The 24892-nt window shown below is 42.1% G+C and overlaps 1 protein-coding gene across 1 annotated transcript in view; it reads right to left on the reverse strand.

Annotated features, from left to right (window-relative positions):
- Window positions 1–18416, reverse strand: part of LOC143982391 (uncharacterized) — a 155879-nt gene extending 137463 nt beyond the window's left edge. The window contains exon 1 of the mRNA XM_077481060.1: window positions 18267–18416. The gene's annotated coding sequence lies outside the window, so the exon portion shown is untranslated. The remainder of the gene's footprint in view (window positions 1–18266) is intronic.
- Window positions 18417–24892: the final 6476 nt, after the last annotated feature.

Here is a 24892-nt window from a genome sequence, read left to right on the forward strand (position 1 = left end):
AAGGGTTGAACTGGGTGCTGGATAGCCAATCCCATGAGGAAGTCGTGTGACGAAACATGTCGGGGGCGTGGCTATCTGGCAACTATCTTTTGACACACTAAGGAGCACAGCTGAGGCGGAGGGAGGACGAGATACAGGAGAGAGGACCGGACAAGATTTTTGGCGCTGAGTTTAACTCGATGTTTCGCTGTCAGGTACCAAACAGCAATCAGTAGGAGCTAGAGACAGTGTTTATGCCGCTAATCCTGCTAATATCTAGTGTGCTCACCGATGCCTTGGAGGAAAGGAATCTGTTGTTGAGAAGTGAAGTGTTTTTGAAGTGCTTTCATTCAAGTTTGGTTCATGTGAGTGTAATAATGAGTGGTTTTTATTGAGATTAAAGGATTTTTACAGTGTTACACTATGGAAAGTCTTTTTGTCTCCTTGAGGTATTTTGAGAGGAAATTCTAGTGATATCTGAAGGGAATCATACTGCAAGCGATTGCTGGATATTCACCAACATCATTAAAAAGACCTTAAAACGCTTTTCTGGCTCAAAACGAGAGTGCTGAGCGCTACAGCTGGTGAGTGCTCCAAACGAGGGGGGTCACGAACACCAAGGGTGTGGTGAAGGCTTTTGCTATATGGACACTGAATTTTCACATAAGAAAAAGTTTTCTTCATTTTGGATTTCTTCTTATGGACTATATATATATATATATATATATATATATAAATTTTTTTACATATATATTTTTTTCTTACTAATTTTTCACATTTGTACTGTATTGCATTATAGTTTATCACTATTCATGATTTTGCACGTGTGAATCTATATAGATTTGGGGTAAACACAATATTGCAATCAATGTTAATAATTTTTGTTGTATTTATTGTGGTATAAGTTAAGCGCTACAAGGTGGTTTATGTGGTAATTTGTTTTTATTCCTTTATTTCACCTTCTGGTTTATGCAAACATGTAGGGTGCCTGATGCTGGCAGTGAGTAAGAACTGTGTCCTGCCATTTTGGCGGTTTTTGTGATTTGGGAAGGACTGGACTCGACTGCTGGCGGCTTCTCTGGCTTCTCTGGGTATCTTTGTCAACACAACTATGCTTGATTTTAAAGTGGTTGTAAAGGCAGGAGTTTTTTCATCTTAATGCATTCTTTGCATTAAGATAAAAAGCTTTCTGTGTGCACCAGCCCCCCTCAGTCCCTCTAATACTTACCTGAGCCCTCTATCTATCCAACGATGTCCACGAGTGTCTTCCGCGACTCAGCCTGATTAGCTGAGACACAGTAGCAGCGCCATTGGCTCCCACTACTGTCACTCAAATTCAGTTAGCCACTCAGGAGAGGGGGGTGGGGACAATTTGCTGCTTTGTTTCTGAATCAAGATGCTTGCTGTGGGGGCACTCAGCCAGAGGGAGGGGCAGGAGCCCCAGCCAGGGACCCCAGAAGAGGAGGATCTGGGCTTCCCTGTGCAAAATCACTGCACAGAGTATAACATGTTTGTTATTTTAATAGAAAAAAACATGAGGCTTTACAATCACTTTAACTACTTCAATACAAAGCACTCACTGGGGCGGAGCGCTATGAGGTAGACCTGCTCTGAGGCGTCCTCCAGGCTCCCCTTCCTCTCGCCCTCCCGATGTCCATGCTGCCCGGAACCCTCGCGATAGCTCCTCTGCAACCGCGAAGGTGATGAGCAGAAAGCAGAACTGACAGGCACGCCATGCCACGCTACGCCGAAGGCCCTGGGAGGAGTGCTCGGCATCGCTCCCAGCGTCTTCAGCGCCACCCGGCGCAGAGTGTCCAGAGTGGCCAGATTGGCAGGCACGAACGGCGCTGCTCTCCTGGGATGATCCGTCTCTGAAGTAGGGGTTAGGAGCCGGTCAGAGGGATTAGGTGGCCTTCCCCGCCAGGACAGAGGAGTGGAGGAGAGGAGGTCTGCTTAGCACACGGCCTGCTGGCTGTACAGATCAGCGCACCAAAGACCCACACACTGCTAAGAGAGAGGCATCTACCCTCAGTGAGAAGGCACCTGCCGTGTCAGGTGGAGGCAGCCGACCGGAGGGATTACAACCCCCAATCAACAAAACGTGAGTTAACGCTTGGATGGGGGAGAAGCGGTATAAGAGAGGGGTTGGAGCGGTGTACGGAAGGTTGGAGCAGTAAAGTATGCCGAGCATTAATGTGTGATGCTACTCTAGTACCCGCTGCATGTCAGACCCAATCTCAAAGCACTCTCAAAGACTTCATATACAAGTTAAAAAAAGGAGAAACCCCAATAGCAATGGAGAGTTGGTGTTAAGATTTGGCTATACCCCAAACCCTATACCCTCTTTTTCCGATAGACTTTTATTAACGCTATAGTAGCTTCACTGGTTTGCCTTTTAAAAAAAAAAAACATAATTTTTTTGCTGGCCGGCAAGAGTAATAGACTATACCCCGGAGAAGTAGTCCGTCTTTTTTTTTTCTTTCCTCTTCGAAAGACCCTACACCCATTTTGCTTTAAAGGGGAATTTCCGTTTAAAGACTCTAACTGCTCTATTGTCTGGGAAATTTGTAGCAGAGGAGTTATTCTACTGTCTTCTTTTCTCTTGGACGAGCAAGGGAGCCACGGAAAGAATTTCATGACTAGGGGTGGGGGTTGCTACCGAGAATTAATGGTAAACCTTGTTGCCTCCGAAAGACATTGGATGGAGAGATCCGGTCAGTAAGCATCGGTAGAGGCACAACTAACTTTATGATACTTTAGACAACGGTAGTGGCCAATGCATACACCAAGCAAGCAGAGAAAGGTTATGTACCCTGGTAGCCATCCTGTAAAAGTACACAGTTAGCCTAAAGGGTTGAGAAAAAAAGGGGAAGCACCAGGAACTCAAGTGTTGACGCCACTAAGTCGTGGGAACAAGTGCCCGAGAAAAGCACCTTACATTATCACTGTGGTCCTCAGTATTGTTTTACAACTTCATTATAGGACAGTTTGTAAGAATTCTTGTGTGTGAGCTGAAAGGAACTGAAATAACGAGACTGTAGTAAATATTGGGTAATAAAGGAGAAGTGTGGTATTAAAGTCAAGGGAAGGAAGATAAAGGACAAAGCTGCGAAAGAAGTCAGCGATACGGATAAAGACACTTCAGGACAATCCTCATATTTTTTTTTCCTCTTTTTCTTTTCTTTCTGTGTTTGGAGTGCTAACAATTTTCTTTTTTTTTTGGTCTGTGTATACTTAGTTATGGTTATGGTATAGGGGGCATAAATGGAATATTGAAGTATGGGAACGCTGCTGAGGAAGAAGAGACACAGGTAGTAAGAACTTGGTAGAGAGTCCTTGGTAGCCCAGAGGCTATTTCCACACATCTCCCCATTCCTTGTCTATCCCTTCTTGTCCCGTCGCTACCCCCCTCTTCCCTCTGGGCCGGGAGGGGAGGGGACGGGGTGCAAGGCGGGAGGGAGGGGTATAGATAGGAATTGGGAAGAGTAAAACAGAAAGATGAGAGGGAAAGCAAAAACCGGGAAAAATATACCGCCGGCGCCGGCGCCCAGGAGGGATCCAGCGGCAAGCAACACCAGCATAATAGAAGAGGGACAAAGTAGTCCTAAGTTGGGAACAGCACGGAGATCAGGGGCAAATAGGCAGAGGACATTAGAAGAAAGTAAAGGTGGGAAAGCAAACAGGGTAAAGATGGGGGGGGTCAAAGGAAGTAAGTAATCCCCCGCAGAGCAGTGCTAGAGCTCTCCAGGAAAGGGAAGAGGCAAGAGAGGTAGAAGAGGATATCAGAGGGGAAGATAGTTTGCAACTTGCACCTCAGGGTGAAGCAGGCCCCGCAATAAAGGTTATGCTGGAGGAGATGTTTGCCAAAATGGAGGAGTCGTTAAAAGCTGAAATAGCAGGAGTAAGGGCAAACATAGGTTTGGTCTTCGATAGGGTAGAAGAGATAGAAGAAATATTAGATATTCAGGATCGAAGGCTGGACGAAATAACAGAACAAGTTATATCCCTGCGGAGAACGAACAGGGACCTCCAGTATAGACTGGAGGACCAAGAGAATCGGGGTAGAAGGAAGAATGTCCGCATTAAAGGCCTCCCAGAGAAACATAGTAGTAGGGAACTTGGCAGTATAGTGCAGCAGCTATTTAACCCGTTATTAGAAAGAGAGCCCACTGAAACCTTAAAGATATATAGAGCGCACAGGATTACTAGGTGGATGGCCGCAAGAGTCCCCTAGAGATGTGATAGTGAGGTTTCATTATGCAGAAGAGAAAGGGCAAATAATGGAGAAATTGAGGACACTACTAGGGGTGTCCTTTGAGGGCGCAGAACTGCAGGTGTTCTCTGATCTAGCACCAGAAAGGTTAACGAGAAGGAGATTATTAAAACCCCTAACACAACAGATGGCTGCATCAGGAATATCCTACCAATGGGGTTTCCCAGCCTGCTTGAAAGGGAAAAAAGAGGGACGATCTGCAGTGCTGCAATTCCCTGAGGACTTGAGAGGGTTCTGTGAAAGGTTAGCTATATCCCCCCCCTCAATTACCAGGGTGGGAGGAAGAAGATAAGGAAGTTAGGCCCACACAAGGGAAGTCAAGATGGTTGAGAGGGAGAGAAGCTGAGCTTAATGTAGGGGTGGAAGCCAAAAGATAGCTAAAAGATAGCCTTAGAAAGTAAATAAGATAGAGAAGTAGAGGAGTCCTAAGGTGTAAAAAGACGTGGGGGGGAAGGAGCGATGGGGGGAGGAGGGGGAGCGGGAGGGGGTCTTCAGAGGGTCACCGGTGTGAGTCCCTGGGCAAATATGGAGAGGAGAAGACACCAACGAGATATGTGTCTAGCCCATATGAGCAACAAAGACAGGGGGGGACTCCGACCAGCCTTTTTAGGGGTATTGTTGCGGAGAAGGGTGGGAAGGGGAAGGAGGGGTTGTGTTCTGAGGATTTTTTTGGGGGGGTGTTTTTTTTCCTCCTCTCACTCCCTCTCTATCCCACAGTATGAGCCCCTTTGGGTCAGCTGACGGGGAGCTGCGATTTTTGGAAACAGTAATTGATGGTTGTAATTAACGTAATATGGTACAACGTGAGGGGATTAAATACGAAGGAAAAAGGTATAAAATTAATAAAGAACTTCAATTTCTGGGATCTTGTGTAGTATGCCTCCAAGAGACATACATTACCAGTGAATCAAGGTTAATATTGGCATCATTCCAATTTCCACTCTGGTTTTATGGTAATATGCCTTCAGTCTACTCAAGAGGAGTGGCTATTGGGTTTGACAGATCAACCAGATTTGAAGTAGAGGAGCGCTTGGCTGACCCGGAGGGTAGGTACTTATTTATAAAGGGCAAATTGTTTGACATGAAATGTACGATAGCGAATGTATATGCACCCAATAGAAACCCGGGATAAATTCTTAAAGAAAGTACTAAAGAAGCTAGAGGGCTTTAGAGTAGGTAAACTGATTATAGCAGGGGACTTGAACTGGATTCTAGACCCCAAACTTGATACTTCGGGGGGAGGTACCCGGGCGTCAGAGCTCAGGCAAAGAGTATTAAAGAAAGTTTTGATCAATGCGCAGTTACTAGATGCATGGAGAATCTGCCCCTGTCTCCCTGCACTTCAAGCTGTATTACTACTGGAGCGTGGTCTGACAGGGTAATTGGTTTTATTTCTGCTTTTCCGCAGCCCATAATTCTTTTGCAAGATTGGACTATCTTTTGTTAGAGTACCAGCTAGTGACAAACCTCGAAAAAGCAGAAATAAAACCAATTACCCTGTCAGACCACGCTCCAGTAGTAATACAGCTTGAAGTGCAGGGAGACAGGGGAATAGGGAAAACATGGAAATTAAATGGCTCACTTATTCAGGATCAGGAAGCTATTAGCAAGATTGAACAGGAGCTGACGTGCTTTTTTGAGCTAAATGATACGCCAGAAATTTCTAGAGCAATCCTTTGGGAAACACACAAGGTAAACACAGGGAAAAAGAAAGATAGGGAGAAACAAAAGGCCCAACTATACAGGGAGATTAATGAACTAGAACAGAAAACCAGACCAAAGGAGTTATGGGAAAGGCAGGAGTTAATAGAGAAAAAAAGAGAACTGGAAGAATACCTAGAACAAGAAAGGAAGTCAGCATTCCATAATATTAACAAGGAAAGATACCAATGGGGAAACAAGTCAGGTAAATGGATGACGAACAGAGTAAAGGAATATAAAAACAGGACTCACATCCCAATGATTAGGGTCAGAAGGGGAGAGATGCAGTTTGCCACCCCAGAAATTGCAGAGAATTTTCACGCCTATTATAGTGAGTTGTATAACATAGGGGGGAAAGGGGGGGATAAGGTTAAACGGAAAGGAGTAATAGAGGAGTATCTACGGAGCTTGGACTTCCCAAGAGGGGAGAAGGAGGAGATGGAGGCTCTGGAGGCCCCCATAACAATAGAGCAAGTGGAGAGAGTAATTAAAAATACAGCCCTCGGGGGCAGTCCGGGCCCCGATGGATACTCCATTCTGTACTACAAAAAATGTCAGAAGTATCTGCGAATTCTTCAATGCAGTGGGAGTAGGGGAAACGTTCCGAGATGAAGCCCTCTGCGCCCACGTAGCATTGATTTTGAAAGAGGGTAAGGACCCGGCAGCTAAAGAGAGCTATCGGCCGATCTCTCTATTAAACACGGATACAAAGATATTCGCGAAAATAATAGCTGATAGATTGAAAATACTCCTTCCCGAAATGGGTGCATCCAGACCAGGTAGGGTTTGTCCAGGGGCGCGAGGGGAGAGATAATTCCCTGAAGTCCATAGTTTTGATCCAGGAGGCTATTAGGAGGGAGATCCCCACAGTACTATTTTCGGTAGACGCCGAAAAGGCCTTCGACAGAGTCGATTGGGAGTTCATATATGAGACTTTAGAATATATGGGACTGGGAGAGAGGATGATGAGATGGCATAAATCCCTTTATTTACACCCGACAGCTAGAATTAGAGTGAATGGATCCCTGTCCCGCCCTCTGGAATTGTTCAACAGGACGAGGCAGGGATGCCCCCTCTCACCAATCCTGTTCGTGATCACCTTGGAACCTCTTTTGCAATTCGGAGGAACCAGGATGTTCGGCGCATCCGGGTTGGTGAGAGAGAATACAAGGTATCTGCATTTGCAGACGATGTATTGCTATATATAGCCAACCCAAGAACAACAATTCCATCCCTCCTTAAAGAGCTCGAGCAGTACGGACGATTGTCAAATTTTAAAATAAACATGGCCAAGTCGGAGATGTTAAATTTGAATTTATCAGAGGAAGAACAGAGAGCAATGGCCACTCATCTCCCATTTAAGTGGTGAAAAGGAGAACTGACTTACCTTGGTATAAAATTGACTGCACAAGCGTCTAATTTATACTTAGCTAATTACCTACCCCTGCTGAATAAAATTAAAGATAATATAAATAAAATGAGATATAAAGCCCTAACATGGATGGGGAGGATAAATGCTATTAAAACGTTCATATTGCCAATGGTAATCTACACGTTTCAAATGATACCAGTTCCCCTACCCGCAAGTTACTTCAGGAAGTTAAAATCTATGGTAGTGTCGTATATAAGGGCACGTAAAAGCCCGCGTACAGCCTACAATGTTTTGGTCAAGGAGAAAGACAGAGGAGGAGTAGCATTGCCAGACTTTAAAAAATACTACGAAGTGATAGTGATCTCAAGGGTAGCGGATTGGAGCTACAATAAACAAGAGAAGAGCTGGAAGCCACACTGAGCAACACGGATATAGCAAAGATGATATGGATACCACCCCACTTTAGGGATTTAAGGATTAGCACTAGCACTTTAACAAGGCATACTTTAAAAATATGGGATAAAATTAATAAGAGGCACAATTGGAATTACAATTCCCCATTAATGTCACAAATTATTTTTTTACCAGGGAAGGAGGATCATCTATATTTTAGGAGGTGGGCAAATAGAGAGGAAATAACATTATCGGAAGTTATGAAAGTAAACAGGATAAGCACTTATAGGGAAGTCACACAGGAATGGGGTCACAAGCCACTAGATAGATGGAGATATACTCAGATCTCACACTTTATTCAAGGGCTACCACAGCCATTAAGAGGAATGACACTACTCAGGCCATTGGAGAAATTATTTAAAGCGGAGGTCCACCCTAAAATGGACCTCCGCTCATCCTCCGGCGCCACAATCGGCACCTTAATCCAGGTAACTGCACCCACTTCCGGGCTAGCTCTCTGCGGAACGGGGCGTACGTTACGCCCCCGTTCCGCAAGCGCCCGCCCCCTTCAGCAAGTGCCCCGCTGCCTGCTGGGAAACACACAGCTCCCAGAGGCAGCGGGGACCGTCCGGATTGCGCCGCGCGGCCCGCGCATGCGCAGTAGGGAACCGGGAAATGAAGCCGAAAGGCTCCATTTCCTGATTCCCATACCCAAGATGGCGGCGGGACCCGGCAGCCGAGCGAGCGATCGGCTTCGGGTGCCGACATCGCGGGCGCGCTGGACAGGTAAGTGTCACTATTTAAAAGTCAGCAGCTGCAGTATTTGTAGCTGCTGGCTTTTAAAAAAAAAAAAAAAAACGCGGAGTCCCGGTGGACTCCCGCTTTAAAGTAGCACAATGTTTAGAGAAAAGGGTTTCCAAAATATATAAAATATATAAAATATTAAGGCAAGAGGCAGACTCTGAGTTCCCAGCCTATCTGGGGAAATGGGAAAGGGAGATTGGCCCATTAAGAAACGATGAGCATAGGGAAAAAATAATTAAAATGACTCACTCCCAAGGGATGTTCAGACGATAGAAATGTCCTACAAATTATTAGCGGGGTGGTTCTTGACCCCCCAAAGAGTACAGAGGATCGGAGGAGAGATCTTGTTATCCTGCTGGAGGGAATGTAACGCACCAGGGACCTTTAAGCATATATGGTGGGATTGTCCTAAAATAGTACCTTACTGGGAGAAAATAATAGAAATTATATTTTTAGTAACCGGGGAAAGGATTGGAAAGTGGAACAGATAAGGGTAATAGAGGAGTCTATACAGAAACTAGAGGAAACAGGGCGAAAATATCAAGGGAAATGGCAACAATGGGGAACATTTTTGAAAAAGGATTACCTTGCAATGTTGGAAGGTAACAGGGATAGAGAGGGAGAGGAGTAGTGGAGAGGGGGGGGGGGGGTTCTTTTTTTTTTTTTTTTTTTTGGGAGGGGGTTGGGAATGGATTGTTCAATGGATGATTAATATAAATGTATGTACAAGCTTGGACAGTGAATTATTAGTACAATTTGTACCTGGTAAATGGAATTTAAAATGGAAAAATAAAGAATATATATATTTAAAAAAAGCACCCCCCCCCCCCTCCTGCCCAGGCACATTTTCAGCTTTCAGCGCTGTTGCATTTTAAATGAAAATTGTGAGGTCATGCAACGCAGTACCCAAAGAAAAAATGTATAATTTTGTTCCCACAAATAGTGCTTTTTTGGTGATATTTGATCACCACTGGGTTTTTTATTTTTCGCTAAACACATAAAAAAAGACAGAAACGTTTTTATTTGTTTCTGATTGGCACCTTTGATTGCACCTAATGGGCAATGATTGGCAAACCTGGTGATCATAGGTGGATCATAGGTGGGCATACCTGGTGGTCCTGCGTGGGCCTCCCTGGTGGGTATCCCTGGCGGGGAATGGGTGGGCATCCACAGAGGGGTCTGCACTGATAATTAATCAGCACAGGCCCCCCCCCCCTCCGTCAGGGGAGCAGCCGATCGGCTCTGCTCTACTCGTGTCTGTCAGTGCAAGTGGAGAAAAAGGCGATAAATGGCTCTTCCTGTTTACGCTTTGATCAGCTGTAATTGGACAAAGCTGATCACATGGGAAAGAGCCTACGCCGGAGGCTCTTTACTGAGATCAGTGATGTGGTGTGTCAGACTGACACACCACACCAACGATCGCCGCTCTGCGCTCCCCCGTGGGTGCGCGATCTCGGCTTATCCTGCTGGATGTCATATGACATCCAGTGACGATAACTTTCCGACTGTCATTCTGCTATATGGTGGGCGGGAAGTGGTTATTAAGCTCATGCATAAAAAAGATTTTCTGAGTACCTTGATTATTTGTGTCAAATACATTTGGATGTTTTAGATACTACACTATGGGAGCCTGTTTTTTGTTATTTTTATGCTGGCTATGAAATCTAACCACTGAATGAGAGGAAGACAGCAGTGGATGTGAAGCATTAAAAGTGCACTCCATTTGTTTGGAATATCATTGTAATTAATACTGCTCAATCTTTTAGTGACATAGGCACACACTTCCGGTACGTGCGTTTTCCTGTATTAGTGGTGGTGGTCACTTTAGATCAAATATTTTTCTGCTCTAGGAAGAATAATATTGTTGATAGGAACTTTTTAGTCATTCCACCATTGGATTGTTTTATTTGAACTTATTTAATTTGAAATACATTTTGGTTAAAAATATTTTCATCAGATGATATTTTGATATTCACATCAAATCCTGTTGCTGATATGATTTATCAAGGATATTTTTTATGATTTTCAAATATTTTCAGGTCTCAGAATATATTTTTCCAAAAGTAAGATAAACCCTTTAAAACAGAAACAATGGATCTCTTTATCCCCTTCAATAACCATCAATAATTTATCATTTATACTAGCCACCTACATAAGGAACTCGAAGCGTTAATGAATTTGCCTATTTTGTTAGTTTGGAGATGCCATCTGTTTAAAATGGTCTCTTTCGCCAAATTATTATATTCACAATATAACAATACCATTATTACTTAAGCATTCTAATGTAAACGCATTAAATAAAGTGTCAACTTAATTAACTCTATGTCCCAAGGAACGAAGAAGGAGCAGGGCTGCCGAATATAAGAATTTTTTAATCTTTCATGTCTGCTCAGTCTAGGTATAGACTGGATATTGCGTAAACCGGCATAGGCAAACAATGATTTGGAGAAAGCATATGTTTCCCCAGACAATTTATCAGCAATTCTTCATAGTAAAATTAATAATTTACCTTGTTATCTGCAACAGAGTATATTAATAGGAGAAATCCTATTTGCCTGGCGTACAGTTAGGAGATCACTTGGCCTACCTGCAGTGGCGGCTGGTGGGCTCTCATTTGGGGTGGCAAACATATCGAAACTCCCCCCGTGCTGCCTGGTGGTGCGGCACTGACCACCAGCGGCACCCACCAGACCACATGCGGCACTGACCACCAGCGGCACCCACCAGACGACATGCGGCACTGACCACCAGCGGCACCCGCCAGACCACCCGTGGCACTGACCACCCGCCGGACCACTGCGGCACTTACCTGCTGTGTGGCGGGGCTCTCCTCCTCCCCTCCAGTGCAAGCACCGGCAGCTCCAGTGTCTGCTCCTCAGGCTTCCTCCCCTGTGTGTCTCCTCTTCCGCCAAAGCGCTAGGCATCTAATAGGATAGCCTTGCGCTTTGGCCAATCGAGAAACAGGTCTCACAGACCTGCCTCCTGATGGGCGGGGAGGAACTGTAGTGTGACCATAGCAAAAATGTATTTGCTATCGTCACACAACAGGGTGGGATGGAGTCGCAGAGCTCTGCGCCCCAAGCCCACCCTATTTTGAAGCCTATTAGAGCCTCTGGCTCTAATCACAGGCTTCAAAATATACACCCCACCTATCCCCGACATAGTAATTCATGTGTCCGGCGTCCTGAAAGGGGCCGGGCGCATGGATAGGGAGGGCGGCGGAGGTGTTAGGGGGGCTGTGCATGGGCCGACACTGCCTACCTGCAACTATCTCCAAACATCTACTAATCTAATCATCTCACTAATATGAGTTGTAAGGACTATGCGATTTGGATAGCCAATGGATTTTGTATGGTGTCATCTGTTTTCAAATCTAATTCCACTCAGTTAAAATCCTTTGATGAATTATCTCAGAAATGACACCTGTACCTTTTCGTAATGAGGACTTTTATAAAAGGCTAGTGAGCTATATCAAAAGATGCCTCAATCCTAAGAAAACTCCTTTTGAACAGTCAATGATTGATCAAGCAATTGACCATTGTTCTTACTCAATATCGGACTTATATACAACCCTTAATTTTCATTTATTGCAACAACAAAGGAATTCTCTCTTGAAGAACTGGCATAAAGATTTCTCAGATGAAGATTTAGCAGCAAAAATGATGGAAGGATACCATAAAACTTGTTGCCTAATTATTAGTGAAAATTGTGAAGAAACACATGCATTTATCACTTTTCTTATAAATAAAATTGATTTGTCCATTTCTACTTGCTCTTGGTGTAGCTCCTTCCACCCAACACTACTCCATTGATTCTGGTACAGTCAGGAAATATCAATCTTTTGGGATCAAGTATTGAGTTACATCTTTGGAATTACATCCATGCATATTCCCAAAAATCTGATGATTAGGATATGCTGAAAGTCCTGACTCTTCCAACACATCCTGTAAATCTACCATCTCCAAGTGGATGCTACTTTGTCTCTTGGCTGTCCACAAACCAATACTGAAATCATGGGCGGCCTCCACACCACCAACTATAGCAATAGTAAAAAATGTATATTGAAAAATTGGACACTATGGGGTTGATTTACTAAAAGCAAATATATTGTGCAGCTAGACAAAGTGCAGTTGCTCCGGAGCTTAGTAAATGAGTAAAAGCTCTTCTGACTTCCATCATCCAATCACGTGCAAACAAAAATGCTGTTTTTTCCTTGCATGTGGTTGGGTATTCTTTACAATGTGAAGCTTTACCACATTTGCTAAGCTCTAGAGCAACTGCATCTATTTGCTTTTAGTAAGTCTATTTGCTATTAGTAAATCAACCCCATAGTGTCCAACTTTTCATTATACATTAACCCCCCTGGCGGTATTCACGAGTCTGGCTCGGGGTGAAAATGCATTTGGGATCGTATCGCTGAATCCAGGAAGAGGTTACTTACCTTGTTCCCTGGATCCAGCGATGTCCCTCCGCTCTACGCTCGATCCATCACATCGCCGAGCTCCGTTCCCTGCGAGTGTTGAGATGCACAGGGACGGAGAACGGCACCTAATTCAAAAAGTAAAACACACACATTACATACAGTATAATGTAATCTTACAGATTACATTACTGTATGTAATTATTTCACATCCCCTTTGTCCCTAGTGGTCTGCCTAGTGCCCTGCATGCAGTTTTATATGATAAAAACTGTTCTTTCTGCCTGCAAACTGGAGATTGTCCATAGCAACCAAAACTGTCCCTTTACATCAAAAGTGATTTTGACCAGCTAGAAAACAGCGATAATAAATTGGAATAACTCGCAGAATTGATCGATAATGATTTGTGGGGAGATCCGTCATCAAACACTGAAAAGTAATGACAGTGACAATTCTGCAACTGAGCAAATTTCAGTGTTTTTTGATTTGATTACATTATTGATTCATTTTTAATATTGTTATATTATTATTTGGTATAATTATTTATAGTTATTTATTATATTATAATTTATGATTTAATTTTTCAAACTTTATCATACACAGGATGTCTGCTAGACATGGACAGATTTAAGTGAGTTATTCCTAGGGCACAAAAACACACATAAAGAAGGGAAATAACACTGGGGAGAAATTTAAAATTCCCCCCCACTTCTTATTATTATTTTTTTTTTTTTTTTATATATATATATAAATAAAAGGAACCACAAAGGCACAAAAAAACACATAAAGAAGGGAAATAACACTGGGGAGAAATTTAAATTCCACATCCACTTCTTCTTATTATTATTTTTTTTTTTTTTTTCTCCCTCTCCTACACACCGGTTGACTCCACTCCAAATATCCCCTCCTCTCGGGCCACCACCTAATATTGTTATAGATATGCAGTGGAAAGTACATATGTAAATGTGAAGACATTGGGGGACTTGTGTAAACCTCAATGCCTCAGGACTGAATGTAATTGTAATTGTCTGGTGAATTAAAAAAAAAAAAAAAAAAAAAAAGTGAGTTATTCCTAAGAATTACAGGACTACAATATAAAACACCAAATTTTCATGCAAAATAATTGTACCACTTTCAGCACCTAAAATCTGAAATAATCATACTGCCAGGGAGGTTAATGCCTTCAAATCTTTTTTTTACTATTGCTATCATTGGTGGAGTGGAGGATTCTATGATTTCAGTATTGCTTTGCGGGTAGCCAAGAGACAAAGAAGCAGTGTCCACTTGGAGCTGGTAGATTTACAGGATTTTCCTTTAGTAAATCAACCTAAATAGTTCAATCATTTGGCCCTACCAGTCATTTTTTCACCAGATGGCACATTTTTATTGAGAGTACTTTTTCAAATTCTGAAATTGTGTAGCTTATGGTACCATTTCAATATAGACTAATACAGATTAGTACAAAAAAAATACAGTCCTTACTAAGAGATTGCAACTTCATTGAATAAGTCTCTCCATTGAATACATAAATAAACTCTTTTTTAAATATAAAAGTAAACCTCAAGTAACCTTCTACATACTCCTTCCCAAGGCTAACCAATAGGGTATTTTCTTTTTTAAATTTGTTTGATCTTATTTTATTTTGCTCCTATAAGCATTTCACTACCAAAGTATAGTTATTACAATCTAATAAGATTTTTGCTATTGTCTGGGCATTTTATTCACCCTCACTTTGAGTATTAACAAAGGAAGTATGTCCAAAATGAGATGTTTTCCATGAAATTTAACTTAAATTAGTAATTTCATTTAACTTTATTAAAGTTCATTTATTAAGTTATTACATTTTTTTGTAAACTTTACCAATGGGTACATTACAGTATATGTTTCTATATGTAGCCTTATGCTGTAAGCAACATTGTTTATTGAAAAATTAAAAGAACACTTTTATTTGTATCTGTATTCTGTTTATTTTGGATTTTCTTTGTATTTTTATTATTGTTTTGTATTTGATTACATTATTTTGTAATATTTCCCTAAAAAAAAAAAAAAAACATTTATTTTTGGAGGACTTTATTTGAACATAACATTAATTGAATGATTTATTCGGAATTCATTTTCATAAAGAATTATTTATATTATTGAATCAGCGTTGTAATTATTATTTTGTTATATCACTTAGTCTTTATATGTATTCATAGCAGCTGGTTATTGGTAGAATAAGAAGTTATTTGGTTCACTGTTTTGCAATATAATTTTCCCAAAAATGTATTATATTCAATAGCACGAATGGCTTATTTACATAAGTTATCTAATTTAAGGCCGAAGCCAAATTCCAATAAACACATTTAATTTGGGAACAGAATGTGGAAAGTGTACGCATTTTATCACTCCATAATTAGAAGGTGTGGGGCCCTGGACATAACTTGGGTCTAGTGACTGGAATTATAGGGCGCTCTCCAAAGAGTAATGACCAAAGATAGCTAGTGATGAGCAAACCAAAGTCTAAGGCCGCGTACACACGAGAGGATTGTCCGTCCAACTAAGTCCGTCAGACAATCCGACAGACAGTCCGTCCTACTTTTGAATGAACGGACTTGACCACACACGATGAACAGACAGTCCGCTGAAAGCTTGCGCGATGACGTGTACAGCACGTACGACGGGACTAGAAATACGACGTCCAATACACTGCAATGCAACCTTCGGCCGTGTAAATCCTTTCTGAGCATGCGCCATACTTAGTCCGTCCAACTAGCCTACTCACGAGCGGACTGTCCGCTGAAACCAAAGTTGGACGGACTGTATTACGGAAATTCCAGACTGTCCGCTGAAAAAGTCCGCTGAAGCCCACACACGAGCGGACTGTCCGCTGAAACACGTTTCAGCGGACTAAGTTGGATGGACAATCCTCTCGTGTGTACGCAGCCTAAGGCCGTCGTACGTGCTGTACACGTCATCGCGCAAGCTTTCAGCGGACTGTCTGTTCATCGTGTGTGGTCAAGTCCGTTCATTCAAAAGTAGGACGGACTGTCTGTCGGATTGTCTGACGGACTTAGTTGGCCAGACAGTCCGCCTGTGTGTACGCGGCCTGAGTCTCCTGGAAGTTACGGGTCAGGAAGTAACAGGAAGTCTCTCCAACTGGTAAAAAGACAGCTCTCTGTATCTTTCTGTCCCAGTAACCCATTTCCCTCATTTCTTTTGTGATGTTAATGTAAGGAAGGAACTCTTTAGTATAAAAACAGACAGCAATAAACACATGACATAATTTGTAACCCTTTCCTACCCTAACAAATGTTTTGGTCAAATTTCAGTCTTAAGACTTGCACACACAATCGGATTTTCTGACGACAAAAGTGTGTACAACTGTACAGAAATCAAGATATCCTCCTTCATTTGTTTATTTATATAACTACCTTGCAACTCATTGCTTTTTTGCCCATTTTTCTCAAAAAGTGGCACCAGGCAAAATAGACAATATAGACTTTTGCCTGGATTTTCTCTTACATACGAATTGGCAAGGAATTGTCAGCCAACAAACATGAACGTACTGATGTACTACGTGGTTTTTCAGCTCTTTAGCGCCACCCTTTGGGCTACTTCTGCTAATTTCGTGTTAGTAGAAGTTTGGTAAGTGTTGATTCACGTTTTTCATTTCATGCTTTTCAGTTAATTTCTGAACTGCCGTTCATCAACCAGACACATTGCGGATTTGGAGGAGATAACGTGTTATTTATTATTGGCCTTGGAGTTATTGCTTTGACCTAAGTCCAGTCCAAGAACAGGAGGAGGAGGAGTTCTGGACCAAAATTGGTTGCTTTATTAATCGTGACAAATTATGTTATATGCCTTTGCTGTGGGAGCTCCAGGAGAATAATCCAGATGTTTTCGGAATTATCTCTGGATGACGGGCCCCTGCTTTCACCAACTCTTGCTATTGTTGACCCCCTATATTAAGAAGCAGGACACATGCATGAGGCTTTTATTTTATTTTTTGGTTGAATAATAATGATTAGATTTTTTATATTTTCTATATTTTTGGATGCATTGAATGCATATTTTGGTTAAATTCTATTGGCAGATAGCAAATCTAATTTTATTTGTTTTCTTTTTTTAATGCACAATAAAAAAAAAATGTGGAGAATAATACTTGGCTATATGTTTTACTTCAAATCACAGTTTGGGAGTAAGCAGTTACATTTAAAAAAATACAATGTAAAATTAACAAGAGATACCAAAATAGTTGTATCTTTGATCTTAAAAACTATGGGATAATGGTGTTGTGGTAACTTGCCCCCCCAAAAAAAGAAAAAGCATAATAATATTATTCTTGATATCACTAGAAAAAAAAGCCTTTCAAAATTAGTTTGCAATAACTCCATCAGTATCACCAGCAAAGCAGCTTCATTATTATCACATTAAAGAAGAAGAGAATATGTGCTGCATTTCTAGATTTCATAATTTGCCACGTCACGAATGTTAATTCTCCATTACGAACGCTAGTTTACAAAACTAACCGCTTATGGCTCGTCCTTGCTTCTGAGCATGCGTGTTCGTACTTTGGACTTTTGTCCGACAGACTTGTGTACATACACTTGGAAAATCCGACAACAGACATTTGTCCATGGAAAATGTATAAACCTACCATCCAACATTTGTCCACGGAACGTTGGCCAACAATTGTCTGTCATCACACAATTCCCATTGGAAAATCCGATCGTGTGTACGAGGCTTTAGTCCTTGTAATAATTATATTTAGAATACTAAATTATAATTATAAATATATTAAGAGTCATTTCAGCTAAAAAATAAACCTTAATTTGACACCTATAAACTCAAAATTAACCTTTTTTTTGTCTTTAAATATGTCATCAAACTCATCATATAAATCTGCAAAGAAAACACAAATGCTAAAAGGATCTAAAACATCAAGCTGTTTCTTTTTGTTTTTGTAAAAAGAGCAGCAGCAGCTTTACTGTACCTCCTTGAGCATTCAGTGTCACTTGTTGCTCTTCACATCTGGCTGAAGACTAAAGCCTATGCAAGACTAAATTGTAGGCTAACTGTAAAATATTATTTCTAACCACACCTGTTATAGCTAATAATATAGAGTATAGAGAAGAATGTATCTTTATCATTGGCTAAAAATCCTTAATTTGACACCTATAAACTGAAAATTCACTATTTTAGTTTTTCTTTAAACATGTCATCAAACATACCATTATACATCTGCAAAGCAAACAAACATTCTAAAAAGATCTAAAACATCAAGTCGTTACTTTATGATTTGGTAATAACAGCATCAAGCATATGTTTGGCCATACTTTACCTCCTTGAGTTTTCTGGTCACCAGTCGCTCCTCACATCTGGCTGAAAACTAAAGTCTAGGCGAGATTAAATCGTAGGTTAACTGTTTTCAAATTATTATTTTTTGACCACACCTGCAATAGCTAAAATAGAACAGAGTATCTTTCATTAGCCTAGGGGATAATGTTGGAAAACGTGAAGGCAATATCAAACAATGCTGCTTCTTAAATCTATCCATCCTTTTTACGTCTGCATGAGTGTCAGATTTCTCTCAAAACCCTAAAGCACTGTACATGAAACATTTTGTGCTCTAACAATTAATTCCTTAACTGCCACATTTTAAGATCTAGCTCACTCCTTATAGATCACAAACATTTACAAAAAAAACAAAACAGTAAAGCAAAGATCAAAGTTTATGATAAAAAGGTCATATGCAGCTACAATCACACAAAGGATTGTGATGAACCCAGCAGCCCAGGAGGCTAGAGATAATAATGTTTGGTCAAACTGCATAGTATAGTATTGAAGAAGAAACAACATAAGTGGAATAAATAGGACACAAATTTGAATACGTGTACTGTGTATATTACATGTGTCAGTTCAAAATGTTTTAAATGCAGTTTGTATTCCCTACTGTTTTTTATTGTTTTAAAACAATATACAGTATGGTTACGAGATTATGGGTTTAGAAGGCCCAGTAGATGTTTATGGAATGCCTTTCCATTTTGGTAAGCATTGCTAAGAACAGCCTTTTTTAAACGTGGTTTTATGACCCTTTCAGGTTCCATTTGAGGTTCTAAAGGGCTTATTTAGACATGCAAAAATATTTGAGTGCCCATTACAGCACCTAATGAATTAAGGTGCATTAATGGCACATTTTCAATGCTTTTTTGACACATATGCTTCACATTAAAAAGGCCCCTTCTATGTTGGCTTTCTATTGTCTGGATTTTTGTATTATCATATTGGTTAGTAAAGACATCTCAAATAACTGTGTACACCATAGAGATGTTTGTAGCACGTTTAGAGTGCCTTTGCAATGTGTTTACATTGACATAAATGGGAGCATTTGGGGAGTAGCCAAGCCTGGCAAATGACACGTTGGGTCAATTGCAGTGCATGCTTTTTGACTGGTGTTAATGGAGCTTCAAAAACTCACATTAAACACCTGCTTTTGAAGTGTAAACTGGCCATACATTATACGATTTTCTTAATCAATTTCCTTTAGATTTACCTTCAACTATGTACTGCAAGGGTCTGCCTCATTGCAAATTGAAAGTGATTAGGTTTAACCTCGTATTATATGGTTTTGGTAAATCTACAGGAAAACTGTACAAGCAAATTGTATAATGTATGGTCAGCCTTAGTCTAATACCTTGTACACAGGGTCAGATAATCTGACCACAAAATCGGATTTTTTTCAGACAGATTTTGTCCGAAACTTGTGTTATATACACACAGTCGGACTAAGTTGTCGGAATTTTCGATTGTCAAGAACCCGGTGACCTAAAAGGCATACGACGGGACTATAAAAGGGAAGTTCAGCACCGCGTGCGGCCCCCTTTGGGCTCCTTCTGCTGATCTCGTGTTTATCACGTGTTAGTAGAAGTTTGGTTAGAGACAATCTGTGCTTTTCAGACTCGTGCTTCAGATCGTTACTGCTCTACAGTTTGTGCTTGTGGGTGCGTATCTGCTTATCAATGTGTGTAGTCAGTTCGCATTTGTTTGTCATTGCGGCCTATATTTATATAGTACATTTTCATTTGCAGTGGCTATTGTCCGCTCGTTTCTGGTTTTCAGTTCGTTCTTTCAGGCCTTGCTTTTTATAGGTGCTTTCTGTTAGTCCGTTCTGACCAGCTGACCATTTTTAAGCCGTGTTGCATGTATATACTTGTCGTAGAGTTCGTGCTGTGCAGGGGCTTGGTGTTGGGCTTTTAGCTTTGACCCAAGCACAGTCCATGAACAGGGCGAGGAGGAGTTCATGGAGCAAGAATTGGTTGTTCCAGCATGACCAATTCTTAATTTAATTACTTTTTATTGAAAAAGATTTTTTTATATAAAACGTGATTTTCCAAACATAGAGAAAAAGTATATATCACAACAAAAAGTACAAATTCTTTCATCAAAAATGTACCTAACAACGCAGGCGTAATCATACATGACACTCTAGTTGTCCCTGACCCGCCTGCTAAACTTCCCCCCCCCCCTAAAACCCCATTCTACGAACACGTGCTGCTAGCTCCGGCCAGACCTATTCTGGCTAGCCGGCAGGGGGATGGCAGATCACTTCGGGGACAGGAATAAGGAGCATCAAAGAAGCTCCCAAGCCACACGAAGCCCAAACCGAGTGAGTGCGCGTTAAGTCTTATCCTCCGCTATCTCATCCAGGGGGTAGCCAATATCTCTCAACCATGGATTCCATAGCGCCTTGAATTTTTTTAGGTTATTTTGTCTAATAAGCATTGCTCGTTCACACCAAATTGTAGAATTTATGGCATTTACCCATGCTTGTAGTACTGGGGGGCTTTTTGCCTGCCATTTCATCGCAATTAGCCGTCTGGCCTGGTACAGGCATCTTAATATGGATATCTTTGTTACAGCAGAAGTTCTACCCCCTTCCATGATCCCTAATAGACAAGTCTTAGCTTCTGGTTTCAGGGTGGTATTAAAGGTCCTGTTAATTCTATGTACAATTTCTATCCAGTACAGATACAGTTTTGGGCACTTCCATACCATATGAAGAAGATCCCCTGGTGCCCCACATCTGGGGCAATCACCATTAGATTTTCTACTTATCTTCCACATTTTTTTAGGGGTATAATATGCCCTGTATATAAAAAGCTTATTGGACATGCGCTGTGATGGAGAGATAGACACCAGGTTCCCCTGTGCTAGGGTCTCGTCCCATTGCTCTTGCCTAATTGGTCCCAGGTCTGCCACCCATCCCCTTCTACTCTTGTCGGGTCCCTCTCCTTTCAAAACTTTATCCTTGAGTTTTATATATAGCCTAGAAATCTGACCCTTTGTTTGCCTTCGATCGAGGAGTCCCTGAAACAGGGGGGTCTTCATCCTCTCAATAGTGAGTGTGCCATACTGTGCTTGTATCCCATGTCTCACTTGCAGATATATATAAAAAGTTTTATTATAGATAACAAATTCCTGCCGAAGATCTTCAAAAGATTTCATAAGGTTCCCCTGGTAGAGATGCACTAGCCTGCTAATCCCCCTCCTCTCCCACTCCAGGGGCCTATCTATGCTATTTAATTCAGCCAATACTCCATTGTTCCATAAGGGGGTATACTCAGTTACTCCCTCATAGCCCAGGAGTTGCTTGGCTATCTGCCATACTTTCCTCGCCAGAGCATTAGTAGGGCATTTACAAGCAAATGAGTTGGCCTCCAAAACTTCAGCTAAGGTTTTATGATATGCTTTGTCAATCATCAATTTATGGTTTGGACAATCACCCCCTTCAAGTCCAGCCCCGGCTAAATGCTGGAGCTGGGCTGATAGAAAGTATGTTCTTGGATGCGGTATCGCTACTCCTCCCTTTTCTCCAGGGAGCTGCAACGTCTGCAGCCGAATCCGAGGCTGTCTCTTCTTCCATATTAATTCACGAATCAGTACCTCCTATCTGTTAAACCACTTCTGGTTAATCCAGATTGGGGAATTATGGAGAATGTATAAAATCTGTGGCTGCCAAATCATTTTTACTAAGTTGCAGCGTCCCGCCACAGACAGGGGGAGATGACACCAGTTATTAACCTTCTGCTTCAATTTCGCCAATAATGGTACCAGGTTCTCCTCAACATACTGATTTATGTCTCTAGAAATCCAGACACCCAAGTATTTTAGCTTGGGCACCACTTCTAATCCCGAAACTGTAGGCGATGTTAAGTCTCCAGACCCCGACAATGGCATAAGGGCTGATTTGCTCCAGTTAATGACCAAGCCTGATTGTTGCCCAAATTCCTCCATCAACTGCACTACGTTGTTCAAAGTAGAGCCCATATCACCAATAAAAAACAGGGCATCGTCTGCAAATAAGGCCATCTTCTCCTCCTCCGGTCCGCGCCGGAATCCCTGGATGTCCGGGCGCGATCTTGCCAGCACAGCCAGGGGTTCCATAGCCAGCACGAACAGGAGGGGAGACAATGGGCACCCCTGTCTCGTACCCCTTTCTAAGTGAAACGTATCGGAAAATAGGGTCCCCATTTTAATCTTTGCCCTAGGTCCCCTATAGAGTAACTTTACCCATTGGATAAATAAGGGGCCAAAGACAAAGCGTTCCAATACGCCCCAAAGATAACCCCACTCCAGGCTATCAAAGGCTTTAGTAGCGTCTAAAGCTAATATGGCGCCTGGGCCATCATTGTCTCTAGGTATTTGTAGATTTAAAAAAAAACTCCTGATGTTAGTATTGGTTGTTCTGCCTGGGATAAACCCGGACTGGTCTGGATGTATTAATTTATGAATATAGTTATTTAGACGAGTTGCTAGGACCTTGGCTAGGATTTTTACATCTGAACATAACAGGGATATCGGCCGATATGACGAAACCTCTTGTTGATCCTTCCCCTCTTTAAGAATTAGAGTGATATTGGCCTCCAGCATTGAAGCGGGGAGCTCTCCCGCCTCTAATGCATGATTTAACGTTTCCAGTAGTGCCGGCATCAGCTGTTCGCTATATCGTTTATAGATTTCTACTGGAAGCCCATCAGGGCCAGGAGATTTATAGTTGGGCATACTAGTCATCGCACTTTTTACTTCTTCCAAAGTAAGTGGTAAGTCAAGATTCAATTTATCCTGGTCTGAAAGCATAGGAATAGCTGTTTGATGTAAAAAATTTGTGGCCAGACGCTCGTGGTCCTGTGTAGTTGATTTATATAGGTTTCTATAATAGTCACTAAGTACCTTCATAATCTCGGGGGGCCTGGAGACAAGATCACCATTCTGTGTTTTAATTGCCTGTATTACTGTAGAGGGGCCATTAGATTGAACTAGTAGGGAAAGAACTCGACCCACCCTCTCTCCTTCGCCAAAATAATATTGACGTTGGAAGATGCGTTGATTCTCTACCTTTTTTAAAAGTGCCATTTTATATATCTGTTGGCTATCCACCCAGGCCTGTTGTTTCCCCGGCGATGGGTCCTCCACAAACGCTCTCTCAGCCTGGAAAACATCTTTTATAATTTCTTTCTCTTGCTCTCGAGCTTCCCTTCTTGTTATTGCAATTTTATGTATGAGTATTCCTCTAAGAAAGGCTTTTAGGGAGTCCCAAACTATTCCGGGCGCCGCTGTCCCTCTGTTAATTTGGAGGAATTCCCCTATGCAATCCACTAGGAGGTTAGAGCTATCAATTAGTTCCAACCAAGCGGGGTTTATTCTCCACTCTCCCAGTGGGACACTCTCTCCCGTATTCAAGATACTATTATATATACTATATACTAGAGCGTATTCTATATCTACCACCAACCCTGATGCCTCTTTGTTCCCCAAACACATATCTATTCTTGATAGCGTCTGGTGGGTGCTAGAGAAGCAAGAATACTGCCTATCCTGAGGGTGTCGCGTGCGCCAGATATCCCTTAGTCCGACTTCTAGTAAGAATTCATGTAGTCGACCTGTTCTATTCCCAGCTGGACAAGGGAATCTGTCCAAGCGCTTATCTATAGTTTCATTAAAATCTCCGGCTATTATCCACGGGACACCCAGTTTACCCAAACTAAACATGAGAAATGTATACATAACCTCTAACTTAAAGGGAGGGGGTATATAAATATTGGCTAAGACATATTCTTGCCCATCCATCAGGCAATGCAAAAAGACAAATCTCCCCTCCCCATCAATATGAGACTCTTTGCATAAAAAATCTGTACCCTTCCAAACTAGCACACTCACACCGCGAGAATACGATGAATAGAAGGAATGGTAATATGCCTGGAATTTCCGGTTATGTAGCTGAGGGGCCGTAGTTGGGGTTAGGTGGGTTTCCTGTAGAAAAAGCAAACCAGGTCCCTTTCCCTCCGTCTCCAACATCACAGACCCCCTTTTCTTAGGATCTCCCAGGCCCCTCACATTCCATGAAATTATATTCCACCTACCCATCAACTCCAGTGGTTGGTATGCCCAGGGAAGGGAGAAGGCGAGGGGGGAGGGAACCGCTTCCTCCCCCCAACGCCACCCCCCATCCCAACCTGCCCCCCGTCACCACCCCGATACCCACAGCACGTGTTGGAAGACTCACCTCCCTCCCCCCACCCTCCCAACCCTGCCCATCAGAGCAACCCCTAGGGGTCTCAATTGTAGCCGGTATAATCATACCCCATTCAAGAGTACCCGTGCTCACCACCCCCCAAGTAGTCCTGCCATACCCATTTAACACACGTTCTAAGGTGGGATCGTAATCCCTCCATAACACCAATTATACCCCTCTATAAAAAGAACAGAAAGGGGAGGGAGGGGAAAAGAAGAAAAAAAAAAAAGGGGGGGGAGGGGAGGTGCTGCTGTAACTTCATAAACTCAGTGGTTATAATATTATTTACCCTCAAAATGTATATATATCCCGACTCCCCCTACCCCCACCCCAACCCCCCCCTCAAATCTCACCCTCCCAACTCAGCTATAGAACCTAATTTGCCACAACTAGTA

The sequence above is a fragment of the Lithobates pipiens genome, unplaced genomic scaffold (assembly GCF_037356315.1).
Source record: "Lithobates pipiens isolate NorthernLeopardFrog02 unplaced genomic scaffold, aLitPip1_a1.2 Scaffold_16, whole genome shotgun sequence".
NCBI classification, from domain to species: Eukaryota; Metazoa; Chordata; class Amphibia; order Anura; family Ranidae; genus Lithobates; species Lithobates pipiens.